The sequence below is a fragment of the Dendrobium catenatum genome, unplaced genomic scaffold (genome assembly GCF_001605985.2).
Source record: "Dendrobium catenatum unplaced genomic scaffold, ASM160598v2 fragScaff_scaffold_1575, whole genome shotgun sequence".
NCBI classification, from domain to species: Eukaryota; Viridiplantae; Streptophyta; class Magnoliopsida; order Asparagales; family Orchidaceae; genus Dendrobium; species Dendrobium catenatum.
Window position 1 is genome coordinate 534,442 of NW_021320037.1, and position 14,555 is coordinate 548,996.

Below are 14,555 nucleotides of genomic sequence, written 5' to 3' on the forward strand. Positions count from 1 at the left end.
TTTATTTGGAAGGCGAGAGGGATTGGGGGGTCAGATTCAAAAACCCGTGTTAGGAATTTAAGTCATGTGCACAATATACATTTTTTGATTTTGCTTGAACCTTTTATCTCTTCTGACAAAATTGTTTCAACTGCTTCTAATTTGGGTTTTAATAGAAGTTTTGCAAATTGTTCTAACAAAATTTGAATTTTGTGGAAAAATCACCTGAATGTTAATGTTATTTCTAATTTTTAACAACTTGTTCATGTCCAAATTTCTTATAATAACTTTAATTTTAATGCATCCTTTGTGTATGCGGCTTCTACTAGATTGGGTTGAACCCCTCTTTGGGATTGTCTATCGAATTTTGCTCACAACTCTATTGGTCCTTGGTGTGTAGGAGGTGATTTTAATATTATTTCTCATGCTAGTGAAAGGAGAAGGGGTAATCCTCCTAATGTGAATGCTATGGATGATTTTAATCAAATGATATCTAATTACAATTTAATTGACATTGGCTTTTCTGGTAGTAGCTTTACTTGGAGTCGAGCGAAGATGTGGCAAAGGCTTGATAGAATCTTGTTCAATAATGATTGGATTAGCAAATTTCAAATGACTCAAGTTCAGCACTTGAGTAGAACCTTATCTGATCATACGCCTCTTCTTATGAATATTTCTGATAACAAAATGAAGTTCTCTTTGGCTTTTACATTTCAAAATATGAGGATTAATCACTCTGATTTTCTTAGTGTGGTGTCTGCTAATTGGCATGCTAATGTTTTTCCCGATAACAATGTTCATGGTATGACTAGACTTTGGACTAAGTTGAGCAGACTTAAACAACTTCTTAGATGGTGGAATAAGCATGTTTTCAAAAATATTTTTGATAATATTAAGGAAGCGGAAGAGAAAGTCTTGGTGTTAAACAATTTGTTTCAAGAGCAGCCCTTTGATGTAATTCTTTCTAATCTTGATAATGCCAAGCTTCATCTCTTCAATTTGCAAAATCAGGAAGAAATCTTTTGAAAATAAAAGGCTTCTTCTTCTATCCTTTTGGAAGGCGATAGAAATACTGATTTTTTTCATGCCTTAGCTAATAAAAATAGAATTAGAAGTCATATTAATAGGTTGGTAGATAACCAGGGTTGTGTTTATGATACGGATGATTCTATTGTTCTCTTTGGTGTTGAGTTTTTTAAAGATACTTTCAATATTAATAACATTACTAGTCCTATTCATAACTCTAATGTGATTCCTAAGCTTGTGAATAATAATGACAATCTTTTGCTTACTCAACTTCCTAGGGAAGAAGAGATTTGGAACACTATTCATGACATGAATGGGGATTCGGTGGCAGGGCCGGATGATTTTACTACTAAATTTTTTGTTAAAACTTGAGATATTATTAAAAATGATGTGGTTGAAGCTGTGCAGGACTTTTTTAAAGGCAATCCTTACCCTAAATCTTTTTCGTCCACTAATATTGTGTTTATCCCTAAAAAAGACAATACTACTTTTTGGAATGATTTTAGACCTATTAGTCTTTGCACTTTCTTTAACAAGCTTGTGGCTAAAATCATTGCCTCTAAAGTATCTTTAATTCTGCCTAGAATTATTTCTTCTAATCAAACTAGTTTTGTTAAAGGTAGGAGTATTTTTGATAACATTTTATTAGCTCAAGAGATGGTTCATGATATCAATGCTAAAGGTACTGGAGGTAACATTCTTTTTAAACTTGATATTACAAAGACTTATGATAATTTAAATTAGGATTTCCTTTACAATATCCTCTCCATGTTTGGTTTTAATCAAAATTTTATGATGCTCATTAAGAAAAATATTGAAAATTGTTATTTCTCTTTTATCATCAATGGTAGTAATCATGGTTTTTTTCAATTCTAAGCATGGTCTTAGATAAGGGGACCTGCTATCTCCTTCTCTTTTTATCATTGCTATGGAGTATCTTTCAAGAGGGCTTGAGAAACTTTACATAATGTATCCCAGTCTTAATTTTCGCATTGCTGGTGGATTTCTTATTAGTCACCTTAGTTTTGCTGATGATTTTATTATATTTTCTAATGCTTCTATTAAAAATGTAAAAATTATAGCTCAAGTCTTAGCTATTTTCCAGAATGTTAGTGGTTTATCCATTAATAGGTACAAGAGTAACTTTATTACTGGCAAGTCAGTGAATAACAGCACGCTAGGAAGGATCAAAAGAGTGTGTGGTTTCATCCCTTCTTTACTTCTTATTAAATATCTTAGTACTCCTCTTTTTAAGGTAGGAAAATGACTCTTCTTTTTGAAAATATTTTTTCCATATTTCAAAGAAAATTTCTTAATTGGTCGTCTAATTTCCTTTCGTTTGGTGGTAGATTAATTTTGATAAAAAGTGTTCCTAGTTCTATTCCTATATTTCTTTTTCATACTTTATAACCTCCATCTACTGTTTGTATGAGAATGGAAAAAATGATAAACAAGTTTTTTTAGGGTGCTACCAACAATAAATCTTGTATTAATTGGGCAAAATGGAAAAAGGTCTGATGGGTTGTTAAAGAAGGATCTCTTGGTTGTAAGTCCATTTCTGATACCGTGCATTCTTTTTCTCATAAACTTTGGTTTGGATTTAGATCTAACAATAGTTAATGGGCTCAATTCATGAAGGTTAAATATTGTAAGGATTTTAATCCTCTTGTGTGCCACCACAAAAACTATGATTCTTCTGTTTGGAAAAGACTTTGCAAAATCAAATGGGAAGCTGTACATTTTATTCAATGGGGAATTGGGAATGGAGATGTCTCTTTTTGGCAAGATAATTGGATGGGAACTTCATCGATTGATAATTACCTCAGTACTCATACCATTGCTAATACTAGAGTCAATGAATTCTTTTTTAATGGAGAATGGAATAGATCTAAACTTCGGGAGGTGGCCCCTCATAATATTTTTGAGAAAATTGTTCAAATTCATTTACACGTCCAGTCTAAAGATAAAATCATGTTTAAGTTATCTGCTTTTGGTAATTTCAGCTTTAAAAGGTGTGGGAAGATATTAGATTTAAATGTGATGTTTTTCACATCTTTGGTTCTCTTTGGCATAATACAATTCCTTTATCCTATTCTTTACTCACTTGGAGATGTCTTAAAGGGGTTTTTTCCTGTGGATAACATTTTATGGAAGAAAGGTTTTAATTTTGCTTCTAAATGTCAATGCTGCTTCAATATTGAAAGTATTCAACATGTTTTTATTAGTAGTGTTATTGCTCGTAGAGTTTGGTACCATTATTTTAACCTGGTTGGTTTGGATATGATCAATGATCACTGTATGTTTCCAGAGATCCTTGAAATTTGGTTTTCTAAAGGTAAAGGGCATATTTACTACTTAATTCCTATTCTGATTATTTGGTATATTTGGAAAGAGAGAAATGATTCTAAACACAATGAAATTAAATTTTTTGCTAATTAGATCATCACCAATGTTAGGAATAAAGTCCTTCAGTTGATTGATGTTAATCTTCTTTCGTAAAAAAATTATAGAAATTGTAATCGGCTGGCTAGTTATTTTGGTATTAACAACAATACTACTACTGTGACAAAGTTGGATAGTATTGTGAAATGGCTGAAACCTAGTCTTCCTTATGTTAAGCTGAATATTGATGGATCGGTTGGTATTAATTCTGCTGGCATGGGTGGCATTATCCGCAACTCTTTGGGTGATCATATTGCGCTTTTTGCTGGCCCTCTCACTTTGGTCTCTGTTTTAACTGCTGAACTGTTGGGGTTATCTCACGGTTTAGATATCTGCTTGAGATTGGGTATTCATCATGTGAATATTGAAGTTGATTCCAAACTTGCTATTCATGCTATATCTGATAATACTGCGGCTTATCCACAGGATTTTTACATTATCAGGAAAATTAAGATGTATCTTTACAGTCTTAACTTTAATATTTCCCATATTTATCGTGAAGGTAACACCTGTGCGGATTGGTTGGCTAATTTTGGTTCTAAGACTGATTTCTACCAGGATTTGCCTCATAATAATCTACCTTCTCCTCTTAAAGGCATGATTACGCTGGACAAAATGGGACTTCCTTACATTCGACATGTTTGATCTTTTATTTTGTGAGTCTTTGGTTACTGTGGTTAGCTCATGTGAGCTGGTTTGTTTTTGCTATTAGTTGCTTGTCGTTTGTCCCTTTTACTCTGCCTTTGCTGGGGTGTTTTTGGCTACTGATATGTCTTCTTACAATTCTAAACTTCCTATGTTCGAGAGTCTCTCTTTACAACGGAAGTGTCTTGTTTACATTTATTTGTTAGTGAGTCATTCAATTTGGAGTTTCCCTTACTGCTATCGGGCCTATGTTAATAAAGCTAGTTGCCTTATTAGGGGGCTGAATCTTTTTTGGTTATTGGATGAGGTCCATAGTTATTACCTGGGCAGTAGTTTATTTTTGCTTTTACTTTATAATAGTCATGCTGGTATTACTGAGGTTATCTGGATTAATGATAATATTTCCGCTTACGTTCTGTGTATGAATGGTTGGCTTATGAGGAAGAGTTTCTATGATATGGTGTTTATGAGGGAGGAGGTTATTTAGGTAACTTGTCTGGATGGCCGGAGTATTCGATATATTTATTGGGTTCTACAGGGTATGCTGGGTTTTTTTCATGTTCATAGTAATAGTTGTTCCAACAGGGATATTATCGGGTCATTTTACTGTGTTTACTACTATCTATCTATCTAATATTTCTTTTTGGAGAATTTCTTGCATGGAAATCTTAAAATTTCAATTAGGGAGCTTCAATGACCGTAAGGTACTATTGGTTTGTTTTTCGCATTGCAATTTCAATTTTCATCAGTATTTTTACAGGAAGAATGTGCTGAACGGGATTAATCTGCTCTTCCTTTTTTGGGTGCTGTCTACTCTCCGCCCGAGTCTTTATTTATGTTGTTTTTGTAATCGTCGGAAAAGGAACCACCGGCTCTTAGGTTTTTTTATTTCTTTTTTGCTTGTAGCTCTCATGAGCAGTAGCGAGCTGAAGGATCTTTCTAAAGACTTTGTAACTGATTTTTGGATATTAACGCGTAGTCCCCACAATGTGTTTTAACTAAAAAAAATCTAATTTGTATTTTATATTCTCTCATGATTGCATGATTTTCTTGTTTGTAATATGAGGTTAACTTTTCTTTCAAACTACAGATAGTTGACATCTAGGCTAATTAAGTCAAACACACACCACATAAGCAAAGTTGGAACCCAAAAAATTTTTTGTTGATAGCCAAAACTCCCAACTAATAAATTAAGGGAGAGTTATATAAAAATAGTTATAAAAGCATGATGTTAATCCACTTTAGAAACAAAAATTGATTAAAAATCATGTAACTTATAATTAAAATTAAAACTTTTGATTTTAGATATATAATTTTATATTATAATTAACTTTGATTAAAATTTATTGAAAATTAGAATAATTAATAAATTATTCTAATGCTTTATTATTTGAAATTAAAACTTTTGATTTTAGATATATAATTTTATATTATAATTAACTTTGATTAAAATTTATTGAAAATTAGAATAATTAATAAATTATTATAATTCTTTAGTATTTGAAATAGATAGACAATTAATGTCACTTTTGTATATTAGAAATAGAGTATTTAAACTAAAACTTGAAATTAGTGTAAGCCTTTTAAATAATTAGGAGAATATGTTTATAAAATTTAACTCTTCATACTAGTCAAAGAATGCATTAATCAAAATATTACATTGTACGTATGATTAAAGAGATAAAAAGACATCATAAATACAAGCATTAATAAAATTGATAAACTTAATAAAGGATGCCCTTAGCACTCATCTTATTGAGATTAACATATTTATTCATTTTATCGAAGGCCTTATGAAGGTTCATTCTCATACATGTTGAGGTATCGATGCTCTTTAAAATATCTATATGAAAAATGCAATTTATGTAAATTGGCATGTTCTTGATAAAGATAATCGAAGGGGGAGGAATAAGCAATAAAAGAACCTCATTGATATGGCTTGCTAAAATCTAAGAGATAACTTTACATAAAGTATTATAGAGTAGCATGGCTTGTAATCATATAAGTAGTTGGAATGTAGTTGCTTAGGTATGAGAGCAATATTTAGCTGCTTGATCATTTCTAGAAGCTTGTTATTGAATAAAATGATCAACAACAAATATAACTTGTGAAAGGACAATCTCCCAACTACTAGAAAGAGAATTTAGAGATAAAACTATTTAAAGTAGCAGATTGATCTTTACTAATATTGAAAATATCATAATTAATTTACAATGTAGTAAGAATATTTTGGATGTCATAAGAGAGGATAACAATGATAAAGAAGTTGGCTACATGCATTGTTATCCCAAGAGATTAAGATAAAGAGATCACACAAGTTCACAAGTTTAATAGGTAAGGATAATACTTTACTTGAATTACTCCACAAGAAATTGACAAAAAAAAAATCACAAAATGAAATACATGAGATTTATAATGACAAGTTGAATGAGTTAAACCTATTTTAATGCCTGTTGAAGAAAATATCGAATATTTTCAAAGAAGAAAGAATACAAGTTTATGAGAGAATAAATTTTCCACACAGATTCGGAGTACTTTTATTCTTGTGATCGAATACCCCATTGAGAAAAGCTTATTATCTCAAGAGATGGACATGACATTCTATAATGTATTCAAAGAATTAAAATATGATTTAAAAAAATTCATTTTCGTAGTCGAATATAACAAAAATAATAACATATTATCTCGAAAGGCAAACATGTTATTCTAGAATAATATTTAAAAACTAAAATGGAGTTTTAAAAAATTATGATTTCTGATATTAATACAATAGCGAGAATACTATATCATCTTGAAAGGTAAACATGAAATTCTACAAAGATATTTGAATGCAAAAAAAAAGATTTTAAAAAATAGTCTACATTCCCAAATATTTTTTCTCTATCTTCACTATAGGAAAATCTCTCATTTTTGGCAGATTTTTCGGCGAAATATTTGATAGTTTCCGATGGATTTTAAAAGTTTCTGATGGATTTCAGATGAAATTTTGTTCGCCGATAAATCGAGTGTCAAAAATTTATTCCGTCATAAGAAATCTGTCGGAATTTTTTTTCCGGGGCGAAAAAAACCTGCTGGAATAAATAAAATGTTTTAAAACAATTCCTTCCCGCCAACCCGCAGGCAAGCATCCTGCGGGGGAGAACCCGCGCGAGTGAACTTCCCGCCGCTGTCGTCCCTCGGGCGAACAGCCGCCACGCCTCTGTGCGTCTGACGCTCTGGCTAGAACCGCACCCTTCCCGCGGACGAACCGTAAAATCTGTCAAAAAATCAGTAGGAAAAATTTAATCTTTATCCATCGAAAATCCGTCATAAAGACCGCCGAAAATCCGCCAGAATATTCTGCCGGTATTGGGCCGTTTTCCTGTAGTGGTTATAAGAAAAAGATAGAATTTATTTTATTCTAGAGTTACATATTCCCCTAGGAGAAATTTTAAAAATAAAATGTTAAAGTATAAATCTTAATTAATTATTACATTAAGAAAATGTTAGTATTTTAGAACTTTGTGATTCTATATTATAGAATTTGAAATTCCATATATTAACATAATAACTTCGCTTTAATTAATTATTAACAGTTTAATTCATTAATTAATATTCAATTGGTAATAGTTTTTTTTTTAAAACAAAATATAGATATCTTTAAACTGTAAGATTTTGGCAGCATACAGCCACCAACATTCCATTTGATACATTAAAACTTTAGCAAATGCACATATCATCTAGCAGCTCATGTTCTTCTTCCATGAGTAAAAAATATATATCAAGAAATAGAATTTTAAGCAATAAAGACCGCATCTAGTATACAAGGACCTCTTGCCATGCATGGGGTGAAAATGGCATTAAAGAATAACCTTTAAGACTTCAATTATAAGATGGTGTGATGAGAAATTAGCCATGGAAGGTCATCTCAAATAATAAACCAGCTTATTTTCTGCTTCAGGTGGTCTTATGCTTCGATTGAAGGATAAGATCCTAGTCCATTGGCATCAGAGCTAGGATACAGAGATGACAATTGTTCGCCGGAGTGGGTTGATCTCCTTGATCTCTGATTTTTTGGAGAATCAGTGTAAGGTGAACCGAAATCATTTGATACCGAGTAGAATGAAGAAGGTAGACCCTGGACTTTGGGCAAGCCAGTTGAATCCGAATCCAGAGAATAACCCTTCTCCACATTATCAGCCTCAAGTGGCAACTCATCCAGCGTCTTGTAGGCCTGCTGCAGAACCCTTAGTGTTTCCCTAACCCTTTTCCTTTTGGCAGCTATATCATCAGGCTCTCGTAGCATATCATCGAAAAGATTTTCTCTGTAAAGTTTTCTGATAAAAACATTGTGTAGCTCTCTTTTTGTATGATTAACCAGGAAGTGCATAATTGTCTTTGGTACAGTATCTTCAATTTTTTTTCTAACAATGTCATAGTAAGATTTCAGCAATAATTTTGTGATGGAAATCTCCAAAGCCTCCTGTTCTGATTGACTTTCTGAAGGCTTCAAGATGGCTGGAGGTTCTCTTAGTTGGATCGTGGATAGTGAATCTTCCACATTGTGAGAAGGAACGGTTAAAGACATGTTGGAAGAGATCTCTTTTGCTGGTGCACGGTTTTCACTAACCCCAAAAATGGATGAAATTCCCCAACTGGGTCCACTTCCACTTGAACTTCCAGCTGAGCCCGGTCTGTCAGAATCTAAAACAGGTCGTGCTCCCAGAGCCTGATCATGAACAACTCCATTTGCTCCAGCCCTAGCAAGAATGGCACGAGATTTTTGACTCTTTTCAGATGCTTGTAACTTATCACCATCTAAACTATCCTTGGGTCTAGAAACTGATGTTGCTAGTCTTGAGGCCTTGACTTGTTGCTGTGCAATCTCCACAGCCTTGCTTCCTCCAACAAAATTTGGATGTGAAGTGTTTATATAATCCATCTCCATTTCAATTAGGTGGTTTATCATTGTTTCTGCTGGCTGAAGTCCTTCTCGTAAGATATTTCCAATTACCTCATCCATGCACTTCCGCAGAACAGGATATCGATGAAGCTCAATAGCTAGGCTGTGATGGCTCATCTTAATCAATTCATCATAGATGAATTTGGCACACTAGAGGCTTGGATCTAGTAAACGACCAATCTGCCTTCTTACAAGAACTTCAAATGGAACCTCAAGTACAAACAAAGCACTTTTCGGACCAGTGGCATTTTGAATAGCCATGCGAATGTCCTCATCACTGACATCTTCACAAGGATCAACTTCCTCTAAACTCTTCACAAAAATTGACTGGAAAATATAATAAATCCGTGCCCCACTAGAAAGCTCAGCTGCTGATAATTCCTCATTTTTTCCCTCAATCATTGAAGTAAAAGCTTCACAGTATTTCGTAAGAATGTTCAAAAGTTTCACACCCTGTCCAGCCTTTGATTCTACAACATCCCCATAGGCAGCATGCTCTTTTACCACAGCCACTAACTGGGAATTTATGCGAGACTTCAATCTCGGAAGAACTGCCCTGATATGTTGCACCAAAATCTGATTCAATTTCTTAGCTAATTTAGGAATTCCACAACAATGAGAGAGACCATGATATACAGGCTGACGTCGAAAGAACGTCTCTTCATTAGCCAATGCATCTTTTATGCTTCGATTTAGATTGATATCCTGTTGACTACGGTTAACCACACCAACATAGCCAAGTCGAAGTGGAATCACATACGCTCGACTTTCCATTGCTCTGGCTCCCAACCACCGCCACTTGCGGCAGATCGATTGTCGACGAGCTCCCCAGCTGCGCAAAGATGTCCTGCAGCTTGTTCACGATTGGAATCACTGAGCTCCCAATAGGTCCCGGCGTCGCCGGCTGGGAGGGAGAGGGGACTGCGTTGGAGCCAGCAACTGTGTCTTCAGCCATTAGATTATTCCTCCCACTCCTTGATCGGCAAGGACTTAGGATTCCATGAAAGCCCGGAATGGTCGAAGAGAACAAGCCCTATAATTCAATTGGTAAATTGGTAATAGTTGTTACATATTATATGACTATAATTAAAATAAATAAATCAAAGTAAATTTATCTTATTTATATCAACACTATTTAACAAATTATCATAAAAAATAAATAATTTAAAATAAAATAAACAAAATATCTTACCATTATTATTATTATTATTATTATTTTTGGACCAAAGTAGCAGCGTCTGTTACTGCATGTATAAGAGAACAAACCAACACAAAATCATTTACCGACTCAACGTTTGCTAAAGCTCATCCAAACATTTAATCATAAGAAACTACAGCAAACCTCATAACTTCAGTAATGTATATTTTTGAGCTTGGATCTACACCGTTATCAAAGAAAGACAGAACAAGGTGAACTTTGAACTACCAGGCAAACTCAAGATTGAATTGGCTTGATATTGAAGTGGAGGGATATGAGGGAAAACACAAAACACTTCAGGTCCTGAACCAGATAATAGAAGATACGCAGCCCCTGTGGATCTTTGCTGCTCTGGACATCGACGAGGGACCCAATCTTCGATGTGGTGAAAGAGATGTGCTCGTTGCTCATCACAATTTCTAATTCCTGCCTCCCTACCCTAGCCTATCCGGCTCTGGCCAGTTATTATCATCTTCTTTCATTATCTCGCTCTCGCTGATGATGCGGCGGTACTCACGGAGGACGGCGGGAGTGAGGAAGACCTCCTTGCGGATCATGGTGTCGTTCTTGTAGTTGGAGTTGTTAGCGTAACGAAGTTTGCCATCGGGGCGGAACTCGTGCCCGAACTTGCCCTTGTGACCCACGTAGTAACGGAGATAGAACTCGTCCTGATCGTTCCCCGCCATTGCTCTACTCTTCACCTCCTTCAAGGCTTCTTTTGCTTCTGGTTTTTCCATCGCGGGTAGAAGCAGCGGGGCAGATACTTACTGATCCTCCGGCAGAGTTCTTCTGTTCGCCCGAAATATCTTACCATTATTTTAGTTAACTCCAAAAGCTCAAGTAGAAATTAAAAAATTAATTACAAAGATGCTACTCTTATTCAGGAAATGAATAATATTTGTTTAGGAAAAGCAACATATGCTTATAGTTCAATCGAGCGGCACGATGTGACGAATCCAACAAGCTCGAGATTGACAAATTCTTAATGTCGAGCTTGTTCACGAACTTCAAATGATGTTGTTCGCGAACATAAATGAGCCGAACACATTAGTTTTCAAGTTTGTTTATTTAAGAATTGAGTATTTAAAATATTGTTCAAGTTTGTTTGTTTAGTTATTTAAACGATCACAAACGAGCTTTAATCGAACTGAACAACGAGTAGCTCGTCGAACGTTTGGTTCGCTTGCAGCCCTAAGCACCAACAAAGTTATTTCTCTGATTTTCTCTTACGACGCCTCCCACCGTCATGAAAGGTATCATGCACAATGAGCCCCACATGCAAAGCATGCATCTCTTGCAATTCATCCACAACAACACCTAAATCACCCACGACACCCCCGCACACCGAGTAGGAATCCTCTGACAAATCCGATTGGTCATCATTATTCAAAGATAAAGCCAATTGAGCTTTCAATTCTGCATTAGAAACAAATAAAAAAGGAACATCAACAACGGGCTCATTTCCCTTAAAAACCTCCAACTGAGGAGTCACTGCACCCCAAAAAAAGCCACGGGTGAGACATGAATGATATCATTCAAATCGCTTGATGACTCAACTAAACCATCCTTGTTAACATCACACAAATCTATATTAAGCATATCCAAAGAATTACCTAGACAATGCCCACCATTCACATTTTGATTTTCATCAGAAACAACATTATCATTGGGAAAACTAACCTTGTCAATGACATCTTCCACCATATCATCAAGCGGGTGATCCAAACCAACCGATTGAGGATCCAAATTATCAATTGGTTTAGTTGAAACATCAGCAGCAACCAAATTATACGATATAATAGCACCAGCAATAAGAGGGGTTGAAAGCACAGGTTCATACAAAAGCTCAGTACCACATGTAACCAAGGGAAGATCAACAGCTTGTATACCAACATCTCTAACAACATCAGCTTCCCCACACTCGAGCACCACTCCAACACCACCAATACCTTGAGAGGGTTGAACAGGAGGGGGATTTCCATCTAAATCGACAATATTCAAAGAAGCATATGCATTCACAATGGCATTCCCATCAGACGGAGAGGGATTAGACAAAATAGGAGGATCAATATTCAGAACAAAGGAATGGGCGGAACATTCACCCCTAACATGCCTAATGCATTTACAAGAATCACAAAATGGTGGAAAAACCTCCATCTCAACCATTTGTATGTAACCGAACTTTTCAAGGCCAAGCCAGACTTTGTCCGAATATTTTTTGGCGATGTCAAGCTCAACTAAATCCTGTGCAACAGAGGCTCAAGAAGATGTCATTGCCAGGGTTAGTTCTCCCAATGATAATGTTGTTTCTTATGCAAATCAAAATGTGGATGGTGGGCATTGTTTAGGTAATGCTTTCTATAGGCTTAATTTAGATTTGTGTGATGTTAACAAGGATGTTTTAGTTGAGTATTCAATTGATTTGAATGATATCATTCATGTCTCACCGGTGGCTTTTTTTGGGGTTCAGTGACTCCTTATGTGGAGGTTTTTAAGAGAAATTAGCATGTTGTTGATGTTCCTATTTCAGTTGTTTCTAATGCAGAATTGAAAACTCAATTGGCGGAACATTCACCCCTAACATGCCCAACGCATTTACAAGAATCACAAAATGATGGAAAACCCTTCATCTCAACCATTTGTATGTAACCGAACTTTTCAAGGAAAAACTAGACTTTATCCGAATATTTTTTGGTGATGTTAAACTCAACTAAAACCCGCGTAATAGAGACTTGAGAACCAACAGATGTAGCAATATGAGAAAACTTGGACCTAACCTGAACCAAGATTAAATTAGCTCTAGGTCAAATCATTAATAGCAATATGAGAATTAATTCTGAAATGAATGAAAAGTTATTTTAAATTTAAAATGTTTTATTTCATCTAATACGCATTTTTATATTTTTTTTTATGGATTGCATGATTTTCTTGTTTATATTATGAGGTTAACTTTCTGTGACTATAATTTTTTTGGGCATATTAAGGCTAACGCAATACCTTTTGATTGATAACCAAAGCTTCTAACTAACAGATCAAGAAAGAGCTATGTACAAATAGTTATAAAAGCATGATGTTAATCTACTTTATAAACAAAAATAACTGATTAAAAACATCAAACTAATAATTAAAATAAAAACTTTTGATTTTTAAACACAGGTTTGAATTTTTTTAATCATAATGGTGTTGTTTCAAAATTAATTTCACTACACTTCATTGACACACATTTTGTTAAGATAGCCACATTAATAAAACATTCACAGGAGTTTAATATTTAGGTGCATTTGCTAGCATGGCTAAAAAAAAATTCGTAATCGGAGATCCTTTTTCTTCCAATAGATGATTTGTTTTCTCCATTGTCCTCTAAAATGTCACTAAGTAATTTTGAAATATTCAATTCAAGGAACTCATACTAGCGAGTAATCGGCTACTTGAAGATAAAGCAAATAAACTACTGCTTGGACAGTTTTCATAAAAAGACAATAGTTTTGATAAAAAAGCACTGATCATTTCCACTGGCACGAGCATTATTTCAAACAGATAAAAAGCATTTAGAACATAAAGAACATAAATAGGTGGGTAGAAATTTGCTACCATATGTTATAAATATATCACAGTACTAACAATTTTTTCTTCAGGAAGGGAGAATAGGGAATAATTATGACTTGTAGGTGTTAAATATTAAATTTAATTACTGAAACATACTCACTAAATGCCAGAATAACTGAAGAGATAATAATGTATTTGCTTAATATTACAATTATTTAGCTGAATTAGCAAGGTACATTAGTACTATTAGTTTTACTAATCGACGACTCTCCAAGCTATCCTAGGCAAGCATGCAATGTCCGTCGCATAACATTTATGTTGTGTAAAATCAGAAAAGTTATGGTGTGTTAATGACAGGGGTTCAAAGTGTCAATCAATGTTTTGGTGTCCGTTATTTTTTAGCCTAACTAAGGGTTTCAGTTTTGGTTAAAGTTTTAATCATGTGTACATTATTTTATTTTGAGTTTACTATTAATGATTTAAGGTTTATAATCAAGGAAGATGATAAAGAATAGCATAAAATATGAAAGGTAAAGAAAATACGAGTAAGCAAAATATGAGAACATGTAAGAAGAGAACATAAACAGATAAACCTCCTAACCTAAGGGTCCAAGGTTGGTGGCCTAAATGTAACTTCTAGTCTGTGCTAGGTGTCCAAATAAGTATGTATTTTGAGCGTGAAAGCTACCCTATTAGGTGGATGTGATGCCATCGATCAAGAGCTCATGGTTCCATCATTTCGGGTTCACCTTTTCCCTTAGCTACTTAGTCTAGTGT

General features: G+C 34.4%; 2 pseudogenes; both read right to left on the reverse strand.

Annotated features, from left to right (window-relative positions):
- Positions 1 to 8,038: 8,038 nt before the first annotated feature.
- On the reverse strand, positions 8,039 to 9,808 carry LOC114578372 (annotated as a pseudogene).
- A 535-nt stretch (positions 9,809 to 10,343) lies between these two features.
- LOC110116469 lies at positions 10,344 to 11,023 on the reverse strand (annotated as a pseudogene).
- Positions 11,024 to 14,555: the final 3,532 nt, after the last annotated feature.